General features: G+C 35.5%; 1 protein-coding gene across 4 annotated transcripts in view; it reads left to right on the top strand.

The window, feature by feature from the left end:
- The window catches only part of KHDRBS2 (KH RNA binding domain containing, signal transduction associated 2), an 840,272-nt gene that overhangs the window by 1,078 nt on the left and 815,226 nt on the right, over positions 1–23,968 (top strand). The gene's annotated exons all lie outside the window — the stretch shown is intronic.

The raw sequence follows: 23,968 nt of genomic DNA, 5'->3' as shown, positions 1-23,968 counted from the left end.
AGTCAGAACACAGTTATGTAGCTTGGGCTCCTGTGTGCTAGTGTAGACTAAATTAAATGAAAAGTTTTTTTTTTTTAATGAAACATGAAATGCATTTATTTTATTTGTATGAATAGATTTCTTTATATAGAAAAATGTGCATTCCATTTCATACACAATTAAGCCTTGTTTTCAATACATTTATTTTACATCATAAATATGTAGATGAAAGTTTGATTAATGTTTGAACTTTCAAAAGTATATATATGCACATGCATGTATATATACATACATATACACACATAGACATGTCTATATACATGCATGTACACATATATGTGTATGTATACACACATATACACATACATGTATATGTGTGTATTTCCCTTCTCTACAATTTTACTAAATAAGAAAATTACTAAAGTCATTTTTGGAATAGTTACAATGCACAATTTAATTAATTTAATTGTCTGAAAAACTTAATCCATGAGAATTTGGAAGAATGAAGGTTGCATTCATAGTTTCTACAATCCTGGTTTTTCAATGAAAGGCTGAACAAATGGAAGTTGAAAAGTCAGTTATATTTATGCTGTTTTCTTCTCCTGTTAAATAAAATCAGGAAAAATTTTTAAAAAGTATAAACAAACATATGAAAAAGTACCATTGGAGAAACTTTGTTTTTGTTTTTTGTTTTTAAGAAAGTAAATACATACATAATCTGATCTGCTATTTAAGAGTTCTTTTTGGGAAAATGGGCTTTATCCTTAATAATCACTTCCAACAAAAATAATCAATTGTAGTTTAAGAGAAACACTTTAAAGATAACTCATAGTTCTACTGTCCCTGGTAAGACAATCAAAATACTTTGTGTACTTTATTACAAATCTGTCTACTGGGGACACATTCTGTTTTGCCATGTAATTTAATCTTCTCCCAGCAGGGGGAGGCGTCCACTGCTTCTACAAAGGAGTGAAGAAGGGGGAAAGCATTGGGAAGAAATATCAAAAGAAAGAAACAAAAGAGTGAGGGCCAAATCAAATTCATATAGTAGAGGAAATGGATAGAATATAAGATTTCACCTGGGTTTCTCAAGTTTTGGTCAGTGTTCATTATACACACGTGTGTGTATACATCTATACATAAATCTTTACATATATATATGTAAAATGAATGAATGCCATTGTGGTATACTCTGAGTTTACCTAGGGCCAAATATGGATGAATATTAAAAAGTACCAAGGTGAACTATTTTTGGAATCTTTAGGGAATATTAATGTAGACATCACACTAGATACCTCAAATTATCCTACACAGCACCATCTGTTAAGCTTTCTGGAGATGATTTCAGGGCTGTATAGAAGAGTCTTAATTCATTAATGTGACAAAGTTACTAGTAGAAGTGGTACAGCCAAAATGATTCTTCCTTCTCATTATAAAAAAACAAACAAACACTGACAAAGATTTTCAATGAGCAGGAAAGTAAGCTTCAGTGTTTATTTCAGTGTCTTGCTGGCAGATATAAAATATGAGAGCAATAAAAATGATACAGAAGATTTGTTTCTCAAAATGCTTTTAATGCTTTTCCTGGATCCATGTCCTGGGGAAGGGAGAGAGTGGTTTCTTGTAGTTTGTAATGGTAAACAACTAGCATTCTCAGTTATTTCACATAGTTTATGATTTGATATTTGCAATATATTGCCAAATAATGCCTATTCTCATTTACTGGACTTAAGCTAGTCTGTGGAGTTAAAATTTCTGTGATTATTTTTCCTTACATTACTTGTGGATATTGACAACAGGGAGAATTCTCAGGAAACTCTTGGAGCAACTCAAGCATTCCATACATTTTGCCAATATCTAGAATGGATTTTATAGATCTTGTTTTGAAAAGTTTAATGTGTTGTAATTTAATTTATTTAGGGAAATGATGGCTTACAGTATGTTCCTTTGACTTAAACATTTTGTTGTTGCATGAAGATAATTTTGAGAGGTTAGCACAATGACAATATAACATCCCTCCAGTTGGCCCTACTCAAATGCTGACTTTGCTTGTTAGTTAAGATTCTTCAATTTCCTTATCTGGAGTTTCATATACTTGTGGAATCACAGTTCTGTACAAAAAAGAAAGAAATGTAAGAAGTATAAATTGCTATAAGAGTATTGAGATAGAATAGCTAACTCTTACCTGAGAGCTGGATCTTGAAGAATTTGTATAATTTTAATAGGCAAGTATGTATATGGGAACACATGATTCTAGACATAAGAAACTTTATAACGACACATAAAGATGAGAAAAACTTACCTATACTGTGTGGACATTGGGTAAGTATGCTGAATTTGAGTTAAAACTGAAAAGCCAAATTGCAGCCATATTGCAAGGAAATTTGAATAACAGGAAGTAGAGTAATGAATTTATTTCATGGGCAAGGAGTAGCCATTGATTTTTTTTTTAACAGTGGAATGATGATCAGATTGGTATATTAGGAAGATTAATCTATGTTGTGTAAAATGGATTAGAGGGGCATAGATGAGAGACTCATGATCATTTAACAGAATACTGCCAAAATTAAGGAAGATAACTATTATCAAAATTGCAGAGTTATACAAGCCAAACTCTTAGAAGCAGACAAAACATGTTTAAGTTGTCAAAACTGGTTTATTCTTATATATCTACTAAGGATCAGTCAAAATAGTAATTTTTATTGGCCAGCACAGGTATATAAAAGAGGTATTTATTCAAATGTTATTAGAGATAATAGTATATCATTACTTTTCTCAATTAGAATAATGAATTGGAGATTTGGTACCTCTGAGCCATGTGCTTTGTGCCTATCTCCCCATGAAAAGTTCAAGGATTTCTTTCATGGTTTCCCTCGCCCCACCCTTCTCTTCCCTTGGCTCTAAATAAAGTACCATCTTATTCTAACTAACTTTTGTGTGCAAGAGGGTGTAATTTTTTAAAGAGGAATTCCTAAGAACCGCAACCCCAACCCCTACCCCAACCCGTACCCCATTCCCACCATTACATTTGGTGCCCGAACGTTTGGAGGGATGCAGGAATTTCCTCTTTCCTCTTTCCTCTTAGCACACAAAATTGGGGGGTGGGAACCTCGCTTCTGGGTTCCCTTTCTCCCTCTCCCACCTGACTCAACCTCCCGTTCGAGTCACAGAGAGGTAGAGAGAGGGTCAGCTTTTGCACGCGACAGTGGAGGGCAGCCTGAGTCTCCCTCCCTCGCCAAAAGCTCAACCAGACGTCTGGACCACGCTTGGCACACAAAACCTGGAGGTAGAGCCCTTTATGGGTTTCTCCTTCTCCCTCTCCCACCGGACTCAACCTCCCATTTGAGTCACAGAGAGGTAGAGACAGTTGGCGTCTGCACGACAGCAGAGAGCAGCCTGGGACTCCTAGATGTCTGAACCACACTCGGACCCTCAGACTACACGTTTCTGGGTAAGAACATTTATACTTATGTGTCTATCCCTTACCAGCTCTCTGCTCTTGGTTCAGACTATTCTCCTTAGACAGTTATGGGACAGAAAGGGAGTGTTCCGAAAAATTAACCTCTGGGGTGCATCCTAAGAGATTGGACTAAATTGGAACTTAAAAACCTGAGAAAGGGATGTATGATACATTTTTGTTTTGTTTTGTTTTGTTTTTAGTGAGGCAATTAGGGTTAAGTGACTTGCCCAGGGTCACACAGCTAGTAAGTGTTAAGTGTCTGAGGCCGGATTTGAACTCAGGTACTCCTGACTCCAGGGTCAGTGCTCTATCCACTGCGCCACCTAGCTGCCCTGTATGATATATTTTTGTAACAATTTATGGCCACATTATCCTCTAGGAAGTGAAGGAAATTGGCCTGTACACAGCACCCTTAATTATAATACCATTTTGCAATTGGACAAGTTTTGCAAGCGTGAAGGGAGATGGACAGAGATTCCATACGTATCAGCTTTTATGAGTTTAAGCCAGAAGTCAAAGGGAAAGGATGATGTCCCCTTGCCGGTTGAGAATCACCATAAGTCCAAGCAATTAGGTAACCCTTCGGGCACCTACTCTGAGACCTCAGACTCCCCTCCTCCTCAAACTCATTCCCTACCTGTTTCTCATTCCACTCCTTCTTCCCCGCCTACTTTCGTACCTATGGGTCAACCATTCTATGACTGAGACATCTCCTTGCCCACTGGCTGATCTCAGAACCAATTCCCTGTGCCACATGGGGAGTGGATATCAGTCTCCTTCTATCCTCCTCTACGCCATTTACAATATGGGGGAACTCCAATATGTTCCCATTTCTCCTGTTTTTTCCATTCAGCCGACCCCATCTGCTTTACCTAATCTGCAGTCGCCTATGCCCATCTCCCTTTCCCCATCTCCACCCACACTGCAGCCAAAGACTGTTTCCCCTCCCCCACCTACTCCACAGCCAAAGGCTGTCACCCCTCCCCAACTGGACCCTGCGCCCAATCCTCTGTCTCCACCTGAGCTATCTCCCCAACCCAGGTCCTTACCAGTGTTTCCCACTGCTTCCCTGCTTCCATTAAGGGAATTTCCCATTGGGAAGGGCACAACATTAAGGCATGCCCCTTTTTCTATAAGCAGGTCATGTCAGATTAAAGAGAACCCCACAAAGTTCATAGATGGCTTTGACCTTTCCTGGACCGATTTGCAAATTATTCTTGCCAGCTGTTGTACCCCTGACAAGAAAAAACAAATTTGGGACCTGGCGGTACAAGCTGGGGATAAACACTCGCAGGTTGGAAATTGGGTTGGGGTCCCTGGATTTACAGCTGTCCCGGTCATAGAACCGAGATGGAACTATGATAACAGGGAAGGCAGAGCTCGTAGAAATCACATGGTCACCTGCCTAGTTGAGGGAATGAGAAGGGGGGTTAAGAAACAAGTCAATTATGGAAAGGTGAGGGAGATAACACAGGGGTCTGATGAAAATCCTGCTGTCTTCATGAGCTGCTTAGCGGACTCTCTGAAGAAATATACCAACCTAGACCCCTAAAGAGATGTTGGAATAACTGTCCTCAATATTCATTTTATCAGCCAGTATGCTCCTGACATTAGGAGAGAGCTCCAGAAGTTAGAATGGCGTCCCCAGATCCCATCCTCACAACTCCTTGACATTGCTTTTAAGATTTTTAATAACAGGGACCTTGCAGTAGCCAAAGAGAGAGAAAAGATGGCTCGTGCCCACTCCATAGACCAAGCTTCTATAGTAGCAGCAGCCATCACCACATCTGCTACCAGCAGAACTCTGGCTGGTGAAGATTCTGGTAGCTGCAGTAAACCGGGACACAGAAGTGGGGGATGCCGCACGAAGGTGAAGCCAGCTCTCCTACCTCTTTGTCCCCAGGGCAGCACCCAAGAGATCGGCTTAGCGAAAATCCAGTGCTCTGCAGCTTGCTCTCCTGGACAGCACCTTGTCAGGCCCATGGCCAAGCTGAACATAGGAGGCAAGCCTAGGAATGGTTTTGGGACGACCTCTGTCTTACTCTCTAGTTCAGGTCCTAGCATGCAATCAAGGCACACAGTGGGGATGGGATAAAAGGACCCTTAATGTAGACAGACACTGCCTATCACAGAATTAGGCTTGATTTGAGTACTTAACTTTGGTAAAGCAGGCCACACGCTTTCCTGCATTCAGCTTTTCAAGCTCTCCTGATCTGATATAGTCCCTTTTCGTTTTTGCTCTAGTCAGAATAATGAATTAATTTTGTAGGTATATTAATTAGTGCTCATACCTTACCTCCTACACACAATTTCCCCTAAAAGTATGCATGAAGTAGAGTGAGCAAATGTCTTTCATGTAGGGATATTTAAAATTGTAATTATATTGAGTATACATATATATGTATACATGTACACATATATATATATACATATATGTGTGTGTATCTATTTATAATAATGCAAAGATATTGTTAGATTCACTATTCAGAGTTAAAGTAATTTTTTTTCTAGTTTGAATGTGCATTTCAATTGAATATAAAGTCCTTCAAAGCAGGGCCTATTTTGCTTTTGTCTTTGAATTCCCAGATTTAGCACATTAGTCAATGTTTGCTGAAAGGAGTTGAAATGAATTGTGTATGTTATCAGTACCAGATGTCATTTATAACTTCTATGAGCAAAGCACCATCTTGCTAGGATGCTGAACATAGAAGGAGGTATAATACAATTCTTTCCCTCAAGAAGTTCACTGTCTAAGTGTGAAGACTGGAATACACTCAATGACTCCAATGGATATCTAATCTCACTGATTTGTGATTTCCATACAATGATGTAAATAACAAACCACCCATAACTGTCCATACTATGCAACTCTTATCCATGACCTCCCAAAATGTCACCATAGGGGTTCACTCAATAGCCTTCCTCACTTTTCCCCCAATATCACAAGAATGCTGGTGGAACACTCTGACTGTCCCCTTGCCATCTCAGTGAGGAATTCCAACAAGAATAGAAAGATAACAATATTAGAAATGTACCAGGCCTTAGTTGATAGAGTACCAGGATTGGAGTTAAGAAAACCTGTGTTCAAGTCCCATAATTGACACCATTTATAATCAAAGGTAAGTATCATATCAAAGAAATGATATAGAAATTAAATTGCAGGTCCTTGTAGACATGAACATAAATAACAACATGATACTTTAGCACAAATGATTCCTCATATATAGGATGCACTTCCTTTTCACCTTTATCTCTTGGAATCCCTGCCTTCCTTCATGACACACTCTGGTGTCAACTTCTTGGTGAGGCACTTCCTGATGCTCCAGTTGTTAATGTTCTCTCCTTCTTGAAATGACTTTGTAATTCTTTGTATTTACTTGTCTATATACATATCATAGGCATCCATTAGAAGTAAGCTCCTTGCTGACCAAGTAAAGGTGAAGACTGTGGTCAGTGTAAATTAGTGGGAATAGTCAAACAATCAGAGTTCATAGATCAAAGAATTGTATCTTTAGAACAGGAAGGGGAAGGTGGTCATTATCTAATTTAACTACATAATTTTTCATATGGGGAAACTGAAACTAAGAAAATTTCCCAAGTAACACAAGAAGTAACCAACAGATTCAGGGTATAAATCAGTGTCATCTGATTAAAAATTTAATAATATTTATGCTGCATTACTCTAACCTTTTTTGGAATGTGTAATTACACAGCTCAGGATCTTATAACAAATAGAGTTCTGAGAGAGGGAGAGTTATAAGGTATAATATGAGAAATTACCTAGTCCCTGTACTCAAGAAAATTACAATCTAGGCAGGCTGGAAAAAGAAAATATACTTCTATTTTAAGGTAGGAATTATTGTTAGGTGTTCTAAGACAATGCTTGGCTAAAGTGGTGAATAGGACTTCTGTTTGATATGTAGGCATTTTAGTATTGGAACAACAGTGCAACAGTGAAGTGATTTAAGAGAGAGCAGCTGTCTTGGTGGATTCGGGCATACAAGAATTACTGCTGAGATTATGAAGTTATGTTTTATGTGAAGTGGTATATGTTAAATGGTAGGTTAGGGACAACAAAATGTCTAATTGGACATTTTCAAAACTTGTGGGCAGTTCGTAGCATAGCAATCATATTCAAAAGATACATTACAAAGTTAGTATTTTTAGTGAGGCAAACTAAGCATAGTCAGTAATGGGGATTTTTTTTTTGAATTTAGGAATAACTAGAATGGAAGTAGGACAAGAGAAAGGCAATATCAAGAGTAATTTATTTTCTGGAACAATGTAAAATCAGAAGCAACCGTTGAATTTTACAGTAAATTAATTCTCAGTATTAATAATAGGTGCACTTTAATCCTCCTATGGAACCCCTAGACACTGAGTTAGTAGTAGAAGATACATTGCTTTCAAGGTAGAAGCCAATACTACTAATAATAAATTAAATAAAAAACACATTTACTTAGTGTCTACTATGTTCAAGGCATTGTCCAGGAGATGGGGATATAAAGATAAAAATGCAACAGTCCCCAACATCAAGGAACTCACCTTCTATGATGTGCACACAGAGACAAAATACAAAACAATATGAGGAGGGAAGAGAAAGAGAGACAGAGAGAAAAAGAAATACAGAGAGATAAAGAGACAGAGAAACAGAGACAGGGACAGAGAGACATATAGAGAATTAACATCGGTGGGGATCAGAGAATGTTTTTGAATTGATGATAGCAACCAAGCTGAGGTTCTAAGGAAGTTAGAGATTTTAAAAAATGGTAATTGGATGGTAGAGCATTCAGACATTTAATATCCTATGTGAAGACAGAGAAATATGGAATATCAAGTTTGAGGAACAGATAATAAGTCGTTTTTCTGGAACATAGAATGAGTAGAGAGTAACATCATAGAATTATGGAAAGGTAGATAAGGGCTATACTGTAATTCTGCAAAATGGGGGTAAGTGTTTAAAAGTATCAAAAATAAGGGAGAATTAAAGAAGAATGTGAACAGAGATAAAGGGCATCTTTGTAAAAACATTTTGTATTGTGAGGGCAACTTTAAATGTTATACCCACACATAGATAGCCACACACACATATGTAGTATGTATGTATGTATGTATGTACATTACACCTCCAGATCCAATTGGACCAGGTTTTTACCCCTCTGATAACCCCATTAAAGCCAGTTCCACATTATATAGTTTGAAGAGAACAATTTCAGCATAGTGACACTGTTGGAAGCTATTTTTAAAAGGGGTCAAAATTAAGTTGGGATGAATGAAGCAATCAAAGACAACTCCAGGAGTTTTGCTGTGAAAGGGAGAAGAGATATAGAATTACTGCTTTAGGATATGACAATATCATATCTAGTTACTGCCCACAATCATGAGGAAAACCTGTGTCCATAGGAAACAGGGAAGGGGTAATGGTCAATGAACAAGGAAGAAATGGATATGAGAAAAACAGAAGGGGATGAGTGAAAGGTAAGTTCCAGTAAGATAAAACAGGGGATGTATTTAAGAGCACTAGTGGTAGATGAGTTGGTCTAGGGAAGAAAGGCTATTTCTTTTCAAATATTTGAACATCAGGAAAAATAGGAAATGATGCAATGAGTTTTGAGGGGTGAAGTAAGGAAGAAGATAGAATTAATCACAGGTTATCTATATTTTCTCAGTAAAATAAGAGATGAGACCACCAGCTAGTAGACATGGGGAAGCAGGAAGTACAGGGAGTTGAAGAGAGAACAGCTACTGTGAGACGTGGTAAAGAATCAATCAGGGAAGAATAAATGATTTGCCTGCACCAGGGAGGGTCCAGTTGATATTAGATAACATCAATTTCTAGTTAACCCAGTTGGCATGGTTATGGATTTCCCTAGCAACATTCAACAGAACAAGAATAGGAGCAGAGAAGTCACAATTGTTGGGGTAAACCTTATTTGGAGTTTGGAATGGTGTGACTAGTAATAGGACAAGGGGAAAGGCATTTAAGAGTAGAGGATAATATTTAGTTCAATTTGTTAACTGTAGGATCAAAATTGTAAAGAAAAAAGAATGAGACAAAAGTTGTGGGTATTAGAAGAAGGGGGAATGTTGGAAGGAAAAGAAGCTATGGTGAAGATAAGTGTCAAGGCAGTAACACAGTAATATGTAATATTAGCACCTAAACTGTGCTCATGCATATGGATTGCTGAAGGAGATGTAAGTTAGTGGAGTTGATGAAGTAGAGCGTGAGTTTTCTAAGAGGATGTCAAAGTTTATAGGGAAGTACAGATAGAAAGTATGGATATAACTATATGAGTTTATAATAATAGAGATATTATTATAGCTTAAGATAGCTTAAGATAATTGCAATCAGAAAATAATCTGTGACTGTAGGATCTAAGCATTGACCATTCATGTGGGTAGAGCATGTGGAGCCAAGATATGTCATGGTAGTTTATGAAGTAGAAGATGAGTTTTCTGAACGGATTTCAAGGGTATGGTAAAGTCCCCAACTTGGATGACAGGGCTTGTAAAGAATCAGAAAATTGTGAACTAAGGACTTAACCTGGAGAATTGTACAGGATAATGGACCTTGGTGATAAAGTCAGATGGCAAAGAGCTCAAAGCAGGACATATTGCTGAGTGACAGTGACACAAGAATGGTTTGAGATTCATAATCAGGAGCAAGGAATGCAATTACTCTTTCTCTTGACCTATTGAATTTGGGGACAATAGAAAAGGATTTTAGTTCTGGAGTGGGCAAAAAACAGGTGAAAGTAAGATCAGTAATATTTTTTTCATTGTTTTGTTTTCCTCTTAGAACCATGCATTTTCTCAGCTTGCAATCTCAGGCATAATTCTCCTTTCACAATCGTTTTTGGTGTATTATCCAGGAACAGAAGAGTACCTAGAAAAATTTATTCATTATCACAATACTGTTTGCATGAAAACCAATTCAAGCTCTCATCCTTAACACTAAACTTCCTTCAGTGATTAATCATTGCTGAAGCAAACTAGTTTGATCTTCTATCAGTTGCCAACTTTAAACAGTTAATGAAAATAAAGAAATATTTCATTTCATTTGAGATAGACAGTGGTATTTTAAAAATTAATTTCTCTTTTCTTTATTATGAATGTACCAATCATCAACAAAAGCTTTTCAATAAATGAAGAAACATGGTTGCATAAGAAACAACAACTAGGTGCATTAAAAAAGAAATGGTAGTTTCCTTAAGCAAAAGTAATGAAATACATGAAAAGTCAAGTGCTAATTTACTTTAGTTCTATTTGAATACAGGTATTCCTGGTGTTTATGTGACAATTAGTAAGAAAATCATCTATTTGTTTTACCTTCTGAACTTTCTTTGTCTGAACAGCTTAATAACCCTATATAGCAGAGTTATGTTTTACCATTCTGACCATATAATTGCTAATAGTGGACCATGTAGTTTTATAGTTATTTTCGTATATTTGTTCAACAAGAAAAAGGGGATTTTTAGAGACAGATTTGATATTGCCACCCTGAGTAAAAGTAGATGCACTGTTGATGACCAGCCCATTGACACTAGTACTACATCAGCATATGAAGAATAACCTATCTTTATGCTCAGAGCTATATTCATTGTCAGTACTGTCACAAAATGGAATCTTGACATGATGCTTCTGAAGTGGCCTGAGGGTATAAATGGCTGGTGATTTTGCACTTATCCCTAAAGTGCAAGTGTCAAACTACCATCATACTTGTAAGTGCTTATGTACCAATCATGTCAACACTAATAAGGAAAAAGAAGGTTCCACATTCATCTAGAGATGGCTCATTTTAGCAATGCTGAAATCTGACAAGGCTTGGGATATTGTATATATAAACTGTAGGTCTGAACTTCACATGAAAATTAATGCATCATATGGGATTTGGGTGTGAAGTTTTTATGGCCTTTTAATTTCTTTTTTGTGTTTGGTAAAAGAGAAAGTAGAACCTTCAATGACCATATGAGATATTTAAATTAGATAGGATAGAATTTCTGCAATAAAAATGATAAGATCCTAGAAAGGCTCTATAGTCCTTAGAGAGGAGAGTTGAATTAAGGGACAAATTTTGAATCAACCTATGAACAAATCCTGCCTCTGAAATTTATTAAGTGGATAGCCAAGGACAAATTTCTTTACCTTTCATTACTCCAATTAATTTACTGAGCATATATAAACTTGATATGAGTGACTCGTTTGCATCTATGGACATAGTTTTTATATGAAGTTCCTCAAATGAATAAAATCACACATTTACCCACTACACCTCCCCTTTTTCCTGCTAAAATACAGAGGAAAAACTTAAAAGGCAAAAAAAAAAATCTGTAGTAGTTTATATAGCATCTTGCCTGTATGTAGAGGAGTATACTAGAGGATTGCTAGAGGATCATTCCATCTTGTAATATTATCAATCCTTCATTTAGTTATTGGCCATCACAATATAATTCCACTACTAGAAAACGCAAACATATGTGTCTATATGTGTATTTCAGAAATTTATCTAAAAAATGTGGGTCCATTATTCTCTGCATGTTGTTCTAACTACACATAGAAATGAATACAGTTGCATTAGGTTGAATTTATTAGATATATTGAATCTTCCTATGATTTCCATGAAAATTATAATACCTGAACTATGCCAAACACAATGGTGTTGCTTCCAGAAAAGATAATAACTAAACATTGAACCATAATTCCTTAGGAAACATCTCTGAGTCATGATTTGAGATAAATATAAACCAAACTAAATTAACAGGAATAAGTTAATACAATTCCACTTTTTTGAAGTCAATAACATATTCAAGGTAGTGTTTTAAATGGTAGGAATTCAAAGACAAAAATTAAATAGTCTTTGCCCTCAAACCACTGACATTTTAATGGAAGTAATTAGACTTCCAGTTGGGATGGGATAATATAATGTTCAGGAAAAAAAATGATTTGTGTTGTGAAAAATCTGAGAACTGTCATCTGATGCAAATAAGACCAAAATCTGTATACATAGACCTATTCTATTTCTTGACTTCCAATTCCATATCCTCAACTAACCAATGGACATCTTTGCCTAGAAGTCTTACTGATGGTTCAAATTCAACATACACAAAGTGGAATTTATTTTCTTTTTCCTTCTAATTGTAATAATTCCATAGAAAATAATAAATCCTTCCAGACTCCTAGGACCATAACCTTGGAATCATGCTTTTGTCTATACTTTCATTCCCCTCCTCATATTCACATCTCTCTCATCCTTCCCCTTTTCCCAATTCAGACTACCATAATCCTAGGACGTACCTTGGCAGGCAACCCACCTAGGGGAAGGAACCCTGATTTTAAACCTCCACTGCCTTGCGGCTATACCCGTATATGGGAAAGGCTTCAGGAGTTAACCCCAAGGAAAAATCAGGAGTCAGAGTCCCTTAGGCAGTTGGATGTTGGACATCACATCTCTCTGGCAACTCCTGTGGTGGCACTGGTGCCAAACTGTATTGGCTCTGCTTCTCCTTTGAATTTACCAATGTCACAGAGAGGGAAAACGTGCTGCATGGGCAACAGCTTGTTTTCCATATTGATCTGCGTAGTCCAGTGCCCTGGAGAGGATACTCCAGCTACACCTTGTGGGGTAGATACAACACAGGATGTGGCAGTTACCGGTTATAAGTCACTCAGGAGTCGCGGCTCCCACATAGGACTGCACAGCCACACTGTGGCCTGTGGCTCTTCAAGGTGCTGATCCATGGTCATCCATGACTGGTGGAGGTCTACTACTACTACTACTATCCACCTTTTCTCTCACCTGTATTATTTCAGTGGCCTCCTAATTGCTCTTCATGTTTCTAGCCTCTCTCTTCTCTAATTCATTCTTCTTCACAAACTAATTGTTCCCAAAGCAGCACAGGTCTGACCATGTAATTCCCTTCTCAAGAAACTTCAGTGATTATCCAAAGCCTTTCACATACCGGTTGTAGTGAGGCCACACATTACATTTTTATTTTTATTTATTTATTTTTTTTTGCGGGGCAATGGGGGTTAAGTGACTTGCCTAGGGTCACACAGCCAGTAAGTGTCAAGTGTCTGAGGCTGGATTTGAACTGAGGAACTCCTGAATCCAAGACCGGTGCTTTATCCACTGTGCCACCTAGCCACCCCCCATTACATTTTGATTACACATTAATAGTTATAATCGTCTTTACATTTCAGCTGAAATGGAGTATTTATTATTCTCTGTTTAGGACATTCTTGTTTCCACCATCCTTATTTTTTGTAGTTTGTCTGTCAAGCATGAAATTTTCTCCTTCCTCACCTCTGCCCATCTAATCCTAACTCCCTTCTAATCTGAATTATTTCCTAAGAGAAGACTTTCCTTATTACCCGTGTTTCTAGTGCCTCTTCTATCAAAGTCACTTTTTAAACTTACTTTCTAGGTTATAAATATATCATATATTTATTCATGTATATATTAACCTATATCCAACAGTGTATCATCTTGATGGATTGTAAACTACTTGAAAGCAGGTACTGTCTCATAGGACATAGGCTAGTGTCTGACACATAGTAAGTATTTTAGAAATACTTGTTTGCTTAAAACATTAACACAAAATAAAACACATTAAATTACATCTATCTACCTTATAAGAAGAAAACATAAATTGTTGTTCTCATTCATGGTGTTTTTACGATTGCATTGTTCAAGTTCTTTTACTTTCTGTCTCAATGCACAAACATTCACTCACACCTCCCCCACACAAAGCATGTTTACAATGATAGATTTTATTTTAGGATTATAATAACAGAATTTGTTAAAATTCAGTAATTTTTTACACAATTTATGTGCCATTGCAGGGGAAAGTCTAAAAATAAAGATATGTTGTAAGACCATTTTGCATACTCATAATGATTGTATGGTAATGAATTATTTGTAGCAAGATGATGGTGGTTCTCCCTTTCCCCTGGAGGAGAAAATTCATGATTACTCCAAAGTTACCTCTAACTTTCCAAATTTTTAGACCTGGAAATTATTCTCTCTGTTCTGATGTCCAGTCACAGCATGGGAGTAACCATGCATTCTTGAGCATTTTGCTAGGGAAGCACAAACTTTGTCAACTTTTGTGAAAGTGAAAGGACATCATGTACCTGTAATAGCCATCTCTGGGCTATACCCTCAAATTACACTTATACTCACAGTTGTTAACTTGGTCCCGAATTGTGGCCATGACCTCAAGATTCAAGGGATGCCTTTTGGATACTTCACAAGGTTGCACCTTCTCAATGGCAGTCCTGCAAGAGATAATATATGTTCTTAGCAATGGTTATCTATTAAAAAGACATAATAAGAAGAGTAACTACTAAATATTCCCACATATTAACCTGGCTTACATTCTCTCACAAACACTAATGGCATCCATGAGAAGACTATATATAAAAACTAATAGTATAATGGTAGTGAGACATACATGCCAGAAATACATAGTCAAGACAGTAAACATGTTACTGCACATCCCCAAAGTCCTTTCTATTTTTATGGGGCCTTGCTACACCTTTTCCCAGCATACATCTCTGCTAAGTGACTGGCTCAGATGAGTTCCCAGTGTTTTCTTTCTGTTACCCAATTCTTGATTGCCAAGGATAGCTCTCTGAATAAATAGCTCTCTTTTCTGCTGCCAGAGGTACCATCGCCAGAAGCTACTTCTGACTTTAAGTGAATACCTCTTCATATCTCTATCAATGTGAACTGAGTATCTTTACTTCCTTCTAGATCCATTTTGTTCAGAAATAGGCACCTTTACTTGATTAGGCAAACAATTTTTCAGCTAACATAACTTTATTTTTTAATCCTATATTTTGGTTTTATATCACCTTTAGTTCCCAACATATTTCTCCCTTCTCTTTCTTTTTCAAAAAATCTTGCTTAATAATAAAGAATAAAAAAGAGGAGGAGAAAAGACTGATTCAGCAAAACTAACCAAGATATTAAAAACAATCTGACATTGTGTATAGTGTTCAACACTCTAAATCTAGTAATTTTACAAAAATATGGTGGGGAGATGCCCTCTTTTCCCTCTCATTTAAGGCCAATTTTATTTATAATTTTGAAGCACTTGTTTTCAATTGTTTCATTGTTAGTATTTCCATTTTCATTTTACTAGTCACTATGCATATTGTCAGATTCTACATTCATAATTCATAATTCTGCATCAATTCATATAAGTTTATAGTAACTTTTAAAGACTGTCTGATGAGATATTTAAGTAAGGTAGTGTTCCCTTCTGGTGGTGTATTATAATCAGTGTTAGAAAAAGATATGTAGATAGGGTTATTCACAAACTTAAATGAGTATCTTGTTAGTGAAATTGGAAAAGGATGGTATATCCAGTTATCTAGGTTCTTTTTTTTTCTTTTTGTCTAAGTTCAGTGAGATGAACACTAACATACATGAGTTATCTGGGAATCATATGATGAATATCCCAAGGTGTGAATGCATGTGTGTCTCTGCATGTATGTATCTGTTTGAGGGAAGTGAGAGATGACTTTCTTTCCAGATGGTAAATAACACTATTCCTGCCTCATCCTCCTGAGAAAATTGAAAGGGGAAAGTGGATAAGTGGACATGAAACTGATCTTAAGAGGCCTTTCCCAATAGGGTTTCTAAATGCATAGACCCCTCAGAATAATGTTGTTTTAGATCTAGCTGAGGCAGAATATGTTAGCTGTCTGATAACAGCCTGCTACATTACAAATCTCTACTTGCAAGGTTATACAAGGTGCCTTTAGAAAAAGCTAAATGAATTACCTGAAATAGTATGTTTGTATTCAAAAGGAAATAGCTGGTAGTTTAGGAGTGACAGTCTTTTCTTTTGGTTTCAAAAGGCCCATTGCCATGGTTTACCATTTCATTTGTCACCAGGAACTGAATGTCTGCACTGAAAAAGTGAATAGAAGACATTGCTAATTGAGAAAGAAAGTTACAGAACAGAATCTGTGAATTATTCACAAGGTGCCCAGTTTTACTATTGAAACATTCATGGATTTTTAGGTTGGTTAAGCTAAAAGCATTTGAAAGTGATGATCCTTAGTTGACTCTCTTTCCTTTTTCCTTCTCATCCCACTTCACTCAATTTCCCTTTTCTGTTTGTAAAATCAATAGAACATAATTTTTGTGCTGGAAGGGACCTCAGATGTCATCTAGTTCAGCCCCATCATTTATGATTGTAGAAACTGGGTTCCAGAGAAATGAAGTGACTTGCCTAAAGTGACACATGGGATTTAAATCTAGATCTCTGATTTTAATTCCCATGAATTTTACAACATACCAAACTGCCAGGCCTTCTGATACTTTCCTTTCCCCAAATCTAACACTCGTTACAACTATGTCATACTCATTTTCCTTTATATAATTTGTGGAAATCCATAATTTTACTATAAGCAATTCTTTTGGAAAAATGAAAAACTGAAAAAAAAATATATTTCCCTGTCTTTCCTCTTGAAGACAAATTCTCTCTTTTTTCCAAGGTGACACTCAATTAATTTGTGTGTCTGTCCCTCTGACCAAGACCCTTCCTTTCTTCAGTTTATGTGTTCACTTTTGGAAGGACTTTCTGGAAGTAATAATATTGCTACCTCAAATAAAGTCATTACTCATAGGTATTAATGCATTTGATGATAGATAGAAGAGCACCAAAGAAATGATTTTATAAGACAATTATTGATTTATTTATAAACCTGAGCCAAAGTTTTCACAGTTTCCTACTACATTTTAAAATTTCTTCTTTAAGAGCACTACTCAAGTAAACCTTGATAGTTTTCTTGAAGAGTATTGTTTATCATTGAAATGATCCCTATTTATTTGTTTTGTTTTGTTTTTGAGGGGCGGTGAGGGTTAAGTGACTTGACCAGGGTCAGCCACACAGCTATTAAGTGTCAAATGTCTGAGGTCAGATTTGAACTCAGTTCCTCCTGAATCCAGGGTTAGTGCTTTATCCACTGCATCACTTAGCTGCCCTGAAATGCTTCCAATTTATAAAAATAAGAGGATCATTTGTAAATAAAAGTAGTTGCCTAATTTATCTGATTTAGTAATTCCATATTTCCACATTTTCACATGTAACATGTTGGCTTGAAGTGAGAATCCTATTTTTTTTCTTTTATACATGTTTTTAGTTCCAAATTGTATAGCCTGAAAACATTTTAATGTTAAGTAATTTTTTTTCCCAAAAAGATTCACTATCTTATAAAAATGAAACTCAAGTTTAAAAGGTTGGGCTATTTTTAGAATACATAGCACATTTTATACTAACAAATGTTCATTCTTAAGATACTATATTCACCAAATTAAGTCTCTTGTTCAGAGAATCTACTGACTTGTCTAGTTCAATGTTAATACTAACAAAAAGGGCAAATTTTTTAACTGTTTGAAGAGGCCAACATTGAAAAATGGGATTTAAATCATGAGATCTATGTGCAAATCCCAGATATTCTGATTATTAATTTGTGTGACTATGGACCAAATATGTCACTTCAGTTCCCTGTGCTTCATACCCCTTATCTTTAAACTCGGGACTGACTGGTAATTGATTACTTCTGAGGCCTCTTTGAATGTTAAACTTATGCATTCAGGAGCCTCTTAAAAATAAAGAAGAGGAAATTTAGTGAAGTTGGCTCATGTGTAAAATGTGGTGAATTTGAAGAGAATGACATCTAGACTTCTTTCCAATTCTAAACCTAAGATTTCCTGTGCTTTGTTATAAGGTAAAAGAAAGGTGCATATATGCATGGATGTATGTTATATAAATTCACAATATATGTCTATTTCTCTTTCTCTAAATAAACATGCACATACATATGCATATATATTTATATCCATATTTGTAATTTTTTGTATTTGTATTTTTTACTCTTATATAAATGTACATATGTGTACATTTATATATATAATAGTAAAATGCTAAATGTGCATATAAGGTATATGATTTTCAAATAGAGATATGTATAACATCATGCATTTGGGAATACACTAAAGAGATATATTTACATACACATACATGTCTGTATATATATATATACACACATATATACAAACATATAGGGTGCACATATGTGCAATTAGATATATTATATGCATGCATTTTACATATGCATGTATATTTGTATACATGTATGTATATATGTAATATAATATATTATATAAATTCATATGTGAATATGCCTGTGCATTGTCTAGTCCATATTTAGATAAAATTGTACATTTAACAAAACTTTATTTTCTGCCAAGAGGTAGTTTAAATATTTTCATCTCTTTCTTATGAAAAAAGAGAAAAAACTGGTGCCAAGAGGAGTTGAGACAATAATTAAATAATGGAAAATACCTTGACTTGAAGTCATAATATTGAATGGTGGTTTTGATGTTCACTATTTCTGAAATTAAGAGTTGGTTGTTTCACTTTTCTTAGCTTCAATAATCACATCTTTTAAAATCAGGGAATCAGAATACATGAATGCTGAGGAGATATTTGGGCATCTCCTCAGCATTCATGTATTCTGATTCCCTGATTTTAAAAGATGTGATTATTGAAGCTAAGAAAAGTGAAACAACCAACTCTTAATTTCAGAAATAGTGAACATCAAAACCACCATTCAATTAACAATTATTCCCCCTGACTTGCCCCAAGTCACATGACTAGTAGTAAGTAACAGAGCTGGCCTTCAAGATCCAGCTGTCTTACTCCAAAATCCAACACTCATTGTATTGTTTCAAATTGTATAACATAAAAATGCTAACCATATACAAGAATTGCTCCTTATTACCCTACCCACTAGTGGGAGCTGGGAGCAGAATCTGCCATGGGTTGGGCCTAACTTGTCAAAGCCTTTTCAGTAGCATTGCCAAGTTGGAGGTTAGTGAATTGGGATTAAGACAAAGGACTGAAGGAAGAAGGGGTACAGATAAGAAGTATGAGATAATACCATTATCAACAGAGTTCAAGAAGAGAAACAGAACATAATACAATGGAAACTTTGATGGATTTCAAATCAGAAGACTTAAATTAGAATCCCACATATTCTATGTAAAAACTGTGCCACCTCAGAAAATCCATTTAAACACTCCAGGCCTCAGTTCTTCATTTTGAAAATGAATGATTTGTGCTACATGATTTCTGGACTTAATTTTATTTATTTTTTCTTTTCTTTTCTTTTTTTTTTGGGGGGGGGCAATGAGGGTTAAGTGACGTGCCCAGGGTCACACAGCTAGTACATGTCATGTGTCTGAGGTTGTATTTAAACTCAGGTCCACCGGACTTAATTTTATTTTTAAACATGATCCTATGAGTGGTGAAACAAATGTGGTCACAAGCAGATAGAAGGGAAAAGTTTAAGGTAGAGGAGGATAGGTTCAAATTCAGCAAAAAATCTAAAATCATTTGTCCCTGTCCATTTCCTTCAGGTCCTTGTGGTTTTAGTTCTTGTTATTTTTGTTGTTGTTGTGGTTGTTTAATTATATAAGTCCAGTCACTTCTTTCTTCTTCCTGTGAATAAGTTTTATTTGAAATCTTCCTATGTTCCTTAATAACATTAAACTTGGGGAATGTCTGAGGAAAAGAAGACATCTTGTAATATTTTGGAGAGAGCATTCCACACTCATAGGTCACAATTTCAACAGCTTTCAAACTATGCACTTTTCCTTGCTGGTTTACTTTATCCTCCTTCCTTTTAAGTGTATATGTGTGTGTGTGTGTGTGTGTGTGTGTGTGTGTATACACACACACCAAATGATGCATAGTTTTTATTAATATTGTTTGTTACATTTAATGGGGAAATTTTAGTAAAGTATTTTATCATGTTAAACATTAGTATCTGCTTATGTAATCATAATTCTGGATTGCATTTCTTTGACAGGTTAAATATCAAACACACTAATATTCAAATAGTATTTAAGTCAATTTGTATTTGACTTCCCAATAATTTCATTATTTCTTGTTCAGTGAAACATATTTCTAAGACGTCTAATTTTCAAACAAATCTAGTTAAATAAAAACTCACTCATCGACTTCATAAAATTGATACAGATGAGGCATTAATTTTGTATAGTGTTGATCATTACTGCTTTTCAGTCTTCATATGAGTATATTTTTAAATTTAGTAGCAATTTTCCATTAGAAAGGCACTACTTGTGTGACAATTCTAATCATAGAGGTATTAAATCAGAGGCAAGATTTGAATACAGATCTTACATATTTCAAGACTGACCTTCAGCCTACTGTACTTCATTGCTTTTCAGTGATATGTGGTCATTTGAATTTGAGGTTTCAGGCCTTTTCTAATGAAAAAAAAATGTCTGATAGGTATAGTCTACATGCTGAGGTGAGAAAAAAGTTGGTAATTTTCAGAGTGTTTCCCACACTGCTCAAAAGTACAAGTATTTCTACCACTTTAAAGCATATATGTACTTTATTCTATATTATTTTAATATATTTTGTATATTAAAATATCTATGTACCTATATATATTCAGCAGTATCCACACGAGCACATGTTTACAGTTTATGTATATATTTTTGTATTCATGCATATATGTTTGTATGAATTCCTGTGGTTTTCTAACCTTCAGTAAGTATCAACATTTTTGAGTTTTAAATTTCTCATTTGTAAAATGAGCTTTGAACTAGATAATCCCTAAGGTCCTTCTCTACCTCAAAATCAATGATATGCCTAGTAATTTTTTATATCTTCATTTTTGTAGGTTATTTTACCAAGTAAAAAATATTATCTTGTATTTCAATCTTCTGGTAATGATGTGTTCTAAACTCATTTAGGCTGGTATTTAGATGAGAGATATAAGTGATCTGTTATTCCAACTTGTTTCCCTTTTCCATACTGGATCTTCCCTTGCTTCATTTCACTGGTATGGCTTTTGAGAACCTAGTCACACTTTCATGGCAAGATCAGAAGAGAACTAATTAAATGGATAGTATATTGATAGATGAACAGATTGATGGACAGATAGATAGACAGATAGATGGATAGATAGATAAATAGATAGCAAGAGAGAGAGAGAGAGAGAGAGAGAGAGAGAGAGAGAGAGCTCCATTAACTATACTTCAGCATATAAAAATGCTCTGTGCCTTCATTGGTAATTCACTTTTATATGGCACTTCAGTGATGGAAGTCATAGTAGATGGTTTTCTTGAGTTGCTATCAGAATAAATTCATCACCTGGTGTTGAAACTTTTGGTGGTGAGACTTTTTGCACTCAGTTATGTTGGCTCTCAGATGACAGAGCTATAGGTGGCCTATAACTAACTAAGCTGAGAAAAATTAACAAAATATTATTTCTTTCATTAGTTCATTTCATTGGTTTATCAGTGCAACAAATTCTTCACTTAATGCTGTCTCAGGAGACTGACCTTCCGTCCCCAAAAGTTCACTGTTATACTACCTTCATATTACCATAAGTTTATACTACTCTTTCTCATCACTGAACACCATGCGAGGTACCAAAGCCTAGAAGCTCTTCTTACGAGTCCTAGCTCCCTAGCTACAGTGATTTATAGTCTGTCGTGTTACTTAAGCATTTGTCTACCTTCCTCTGCCATATCTAATAGATGTGACTTTTCAGTCTTAGCACCCATCTACCTCTTATCTTCGTCCTTCCATTTGCACACACTTCAGGCCAAAAGATACATTTTATAGGATATAATTATGAGTTTGAAGATCAATAATTTCAAAAATAATACAGCAGAGCAAGGGAGATAAACAGATATCTAACTAGTCTTAGACAATCATTAACATAGTTATTCAAGTTTAGACACCTGTGTCTGAGTATATATTGTTGCTTCTTGACTCTACTCAAAAAAGATAATCTTTATTCATAGAGCCTTCTCTTACAGATTTTGCAGTGGACCTATGTGGCCTCTCAAAATTGAATTGATTTAGCCTTCCAATACCAGATTCACACATAGAAAATCAGTAACTGTCCTGATGGAATAGTGAATTTGTGGCTAACATAGTCAACATAATTTTGTATAAGTAAGCTACTCAAAGTTTTGAGTTTTTAGACCTGATTTATCAGTTCACATATATTGAAAATACATGACAGATTGAATATAGTCCACAAGTAACAAGGAAGAAGAGAATAGCCTAAATGACGTATCAGGAACTGTTTGGTATTTCTATGCTGTCAATTGCTTACTGAAATAAGTAAACAAATAAAAACTTTATAAAATCAACATTCCTCAAATCATATTCTAACAGAGACTCTCTAAAGAATTAAAATTTTAATTTTCAGGTAGGACAAAACAGAAATTTATGGTGGGGCCAAGGAAGGTATAACATTTTGTTTATAGAAATGAAGTGACATTAAATATATCCAGATTTATAAATGCAATGTTCATGTAGTGAGGGCAAGGGCTAATAGATTTATAGTCATTGTGATACAACACTATACGTGTGATTTCAAAAGGTCAAGAGGAAAGTCTCCAGAATATTGGCTCATCATGGATGAATTATGGAAAGATATGGAACAATAACAATGATGATAGCTAACATTTATATAGTGTTTACTATGTGCCAAGCATTATGCTAAGTGTTTTTCAAATATTATCTTGTTTGTTCCTCATAAAAACCCTGGGATGTAGGTGCTATTATTATCAACCCTACTTTACTGTTGAGGAAACTGAGGCAAACATAGGTTAAGTCATTTGCCTAAGTTCACACAGCTTGTAAGTGTCTGAGAACAGATTTGAACTTGTGTCCCTAACTCCAGGCCCAGTGCTCTATCCACTGTACCACCTAGTTGGTCTGACAAGGGTTGTAGATAATCAGAAGACATTGGTGGCTTTATAGTCTGCCTTGTTGGGGAGGGAGTGAAAATTGTTGAGACCACTGACCCATTAAGTATGTGTTTAATGTATCTGTGTATAAAGAGGCATGGATATAGTCATTGAAAAAATACAGAAGTTTTGATTTCTCTCAATTTGTTAGAATATATTTTATTTGAAATTTTACCATTGCCCATTCAATTCATTGAAATTTCTAGGGATTTTACAAAATTTGAGCTGGGAATCATGTATTCCAGGGGGGAGATAACATCAAGAAACCTATTCTAATGTTGATAGTTTAAATTCCTGTTTGAATATAAATCCATAAAACATATTTGAATAGGGATAGGGATTTGGATGGTTAAAATCATATGACTTTTGGTTCGTAAATTGTATGTTTTTTTACATGCCAGACAAATTCATTAAATAGATATTTTCAAAATATCTATTATGTGCAGGACATTACCATGAGTACTGTGAATTAGATAAAGTTTAGGTAAGCCCCAGTCTCGGTCCTCTTGGATCTTACATTACGGGTGTGGAAAAGATACAAGCACAGCTAACTATCACACATAATATTCTATTAAGTGTATTAGGGAGGGGTAGAACAAAGTGCTTTCTGAGGTCCAAAGGGAATTTGATAAGAAAGGGAAATCAGCAAAGAATTCATTGGTAATTTGCTGAGAGATAACATATGGATTGGTTTTTATGGGTCTTTC

The sequence above is a fragment of the Dromiciops gliroides genome, chromosome 4 (assembly GCF_019393635.1).
Source record: "Dromiciops gliroides isolate mDroGli1 chromosome 4, mDroGli1.pri, whole genome shotgun sequence".
Lineage (NCBI taxonomy): Eukaryota > Metazoa > Chordata > Mammalia > Microbiotheria > Microbiotheriidae > Dromiciops > Dromiciops gliroides.
This window is presented reverse-complemented; position numbering and strand designations above follow the sequence as displayed.